A 3,969-nucleotide genomic window follows, 5' to 3' on the forward strand; every position below is an offset into this window, starting at 1 on the left:
AAAAGAATGCACTAAATCAACATCTTGAGTTTTGTTCATCATCCTAACATCTCACTTGTATCTAATGTGTACTAAAAACACATACAAGTCATCTTATAGGTCTTTGTGAGATGTAGATTTTGGTTTTGCCCTAATCTAGGGATCATGCATATCTATCTAGGCATTTTGGAGATATTAGACACCCACCTAGGATGTCACTTGTTAATAAGTGTTGTTAAATGTCATTTGTCCTTAATTACAAGGAATTAAACTTAATGCATGATAAAGTTATGGCATACATCAAAAGAAAATAACTTTCAAAAGAAAGATTCCTATAACTACATGATGTATGTGTTGGTGCAACATCCCTCAGGTCAAGGTTGACCTGTTTGACCAAGCTGAGTCTTGGTTTGGGTTTAGATGTTTGACAATAAGATGTTAATTGAAGAAGAGTCAAGTAGGTCAAGGTTGACCGGATACTTGACTGGGAAGTCCTAACTGGGATGTTAGGCAGAAGGAAGTCCTAGTGAGTGAAGATAGGCAGAATGAAAGTCCTGGTGAGTGAAGCCAGGCAGAAGGAAAATCCTGGTGAGTGAAGCCAGGTGAAAGTCCTAGTGAGTGAAGCTAGGCAGTATGAAAGTCCTGGTGAGTGAAGCCAGGCAGATGGAAAACCCTAGTGAGTGAAGCTAGGTGAAAGTCCTGGTGAGTGAAGCCAGGCAGAAGGAAAATCCTGGTGAGTGAAGCCAGGTGAAAGTCCTAGTGAGTGAAGCTAGGCAGTATGAAAGTCCTGGTGAGTGAAGCCAGGAAGAAGGAAAATCCTGGTGAGTGAAGCCAGGTGAAAGTCCTAGTGAGTGAAGCTAGGCAGTATGAAAGTCCTGGTGAGTGAAGCCAGGCAAGGGAAAATCCAGATGGATCAGGGATTGACCAGACATCTGGTGGAAGTCCAAGTAGGTCAAGGAAGTGACCAGATACTTGGCACGACGAGAAAAGTCCAAGTGGGGCAAAGGGATTGACCGGACACTTGGTGGGAAGTCCTGGCAGGTCAAGGGAGTGACCAGATGCTAGGCATGATGTACCAACAGGTCAAGGTTGACCGGATGTTGGTTTGGGAGTCTTGGAACTTGGTTTTGGGCAAAAACCAAGTGCTGGATCGATCAGGGGATCGATCCAGGAGCTGGATCGATCAGTGGATCGATCCAGATATCCCAATCGATTAGTGGATCGATTGGGACGCGGCTGCTTCGCGCGATAAGCGCTGGATCGATCCGTGGATCGATCCAGGCGTTTTTCCCAAAGCACAGAGGCGCTCTGGATCGATCCATGGATCGATCCAAAGCCTCCCCGATCGATCGGGAACATTCGAATCGATCGGGATCCGACCGTTTGCGTCGTTTATAGCTGCGGCAGAACTTCACCGATTCACTTGAGATCTCTCGCCAACTCCTCCACAGCGCTCTCAAAGATCAGATCGCCAGTTCTTGAAGGATCTTGGAAGCTTTCCAAGTCAAGAGGCGGATCAAAGCCAAGAAGAGAAGCTAGGGTTAGGGTTTTCTGTACTCATTGTAAGCTTTGCGCTTGTATTTTGTTTCCCTTTCCTTTCTTCTTGTACTGAGAGTCTTGTAGGGCTTCTCCGCCCTCGGTAGTTACCGAAAAGGAGTGTTTTCATAGTGGAGGGTGCGTGCGTGGTGTGGATCCTTGGACTAGTCACCTCTTGTGAGGTGGATACCAAGTAAACCAACCGTGTTAGCGTTGTGTGATTGTTTCTTTGTATTTCCGCTGCACATCTTAGAATTAACAAGCAACGCCGAGCAACGAGCGAGCGACGAGCTATTCACCCCCCCCCCCTCTAGCTACTTTTGGTCCTAACAAGTGGTATCAGAGCAAGGCCGCTCTTCACCGGAATCGTCGCCGGAAGGGTCAAGCATAACAAGAAAAGCTAGAGGGTGAAGAAGTTGAAGCAAATTCATCAAAAGTCAAAGATTTCAAGAAGCTCAACTTCAAGATGCAATTCCAAGATGGACTTGGATTTGACACAAGGGTGGCTCCACCATATTCATCTACAAGCTTCGATTCTTGGAAATCAAGAATCGAAAATTTTCTTATGATGGAGATAGAGCAATGGTTTGCTCTCATGGAAGGTTTTGAAGCTCCCACAAATTCCAAGGGCAAAGTACTCAAAAGGAGCAAGTGGAGCCAAGAGCAAGTCCAAAGGTGCGAGGCCAATGACAAAGTGACCAAGCTTTTGGTCAATTTATTGCCAAGCACCATCCTTTGCAAAATTGGAGAATTTGAAGATGCAAAGGAACTATGGAGCAAATTGGCCAAGATTCATGAAGAGATCCCCTCCACTGCAAGAAGTATCCAGAGGGTGACTCTTTGGAGCAAGACCAAGAGGAGGGCTCCGAGGTTGAGAGATGCTCAACCTCCGAAGAAGAGGAGATCCAAGAAGCTTCATCCTCAAGGGAATGCAACGAAGGGAACAAGGAGGGAGCATACTCCTTGTTTCATATTCAAGATGATGAAGCCTCCACCTCTAGGATTGAGGGGGAGCAATCCTTGGTGACACCGGATCAAGAAGAAGGAGAAGCTTCTACATCCGGGTCAAGAGACGAAGAGGAGGAAGTAGATTCTACCTCCACAAGTCAAGAAAAATCAAATGGAGGAGAATCAAGGTCCGATCAAGAGGAAGCTTCTACCTCCGGATCCAAAGAAAAAGATGCCACCCCTACAAGCAAAGGTATAAATATTTCAATTAATAATAAAAATCATATTATATGCTTTGAATGTAGGGAACATGGGCACTACAAGAGCAAGTGCCCTAAATTGGCCAAGAAGAAGGGTCAAATGGCACAAAAGGGCAAGGAGAAGCTCAAGGAGACCACCCCCGGGACAAAGAAGAGCAAGGAGTACATTGTGTGCTTCTTGTGTCAACAAAAAGGGCATTACCGAAGTCAATGCCCCAAGGGGAAGAAGATGGTCAAGGCTAAAGGAGGCACTAGTCAAGGGGGAGCCTCAAAGGTAAAAAGGAAGGTAACTTTCATTGAGCCTATTCCCTGGTAAAATGGTAAAAAACATGCTAGGTCAAATTTTTATCATTTTAATGCGATTTACCATAAGAATAGGAAGCATGAGGGCTTTAAGGAAAAGCATGTGGCCCTACATGCCAAAACTACTATCCCTAAGGCTAGGAATGTAGGTAAAAACCTAAGCGATAACTCTAAGGATTTAAGATACAAGCCTAGAAACAAAAATGCTCATGGATCAAATACTAAGGACTTAGTGAGAGAAAATCAAGTATTGAGGTCAAGACTTGATAAAATGGAGAAGACCCTAAAAATGATGGAAAATATCCTATTAGGGCAAAGTGAGCATAACTTAGGTTTAGGAAAATCAAAGCCATCCAATGGCCATAAAGGTTTGGGATACAAACCAAAAGCTAAGAAGGATGTGCCTAGTTATCATAGGGTTCCATATAGTTATGGAACGAATCCTAAGTCTAGAGGTCAAGTCAAGGATACAAGGGAAGATATCCCTAGAAGTATCTTTGAAACCAAAGTGACTAAGACTTCTAAGAAGTCTAAGAAAGTCACGAACAAGGTTACAAGGGAGGCTATCCCTAGAGTTGACCTAGAAAATGTGACCAAGGCTTCTAAGAAGCCCAACAAGGTCACTAGGAAGGTATCTAGGGAAGTTATCCCTAGTGAGTACCTAGAGCATCCAAGGAGCACCAATAGGTGTTGGGTTCCTAGGAGCATCTTCTCTACCCCATAGATGGGTTAGAGAGTGTCAACTCCGATTAGAAGGGTAGTTAACCCAACTTTGAGGAAATTGACACTCAAGGAGCATTTTCAAAGTTTTTGTTAATCTTTGAAAATGAAATGGAATTATTATTTACTCCTTGAAAGAGTAAAATATGCCAAATTGGAGAAGTATTGATTTTATTTTAAAGTGGCACAAATTTGAGAAAACATAAGAACTACCAAGTTGGGA

The sequence above is a fragment of the Zingiber officinale genome, chromosome 5A (genome assembly GCF_018446385.1).
Source record: "Zingiber officinale cultivar Zhangliang chromosome 5A, Zo_v1.1, whole genome shotgun sequence".
In the NCBI taxonomy this organism is placed as follows: domain Eukaryota; kingdom Viridiplantae; phylum Streptophyta; class Magnoliopsida; order Zingiberales; family Zingiberaceae; genus Zingiber; species Zingiber officinale.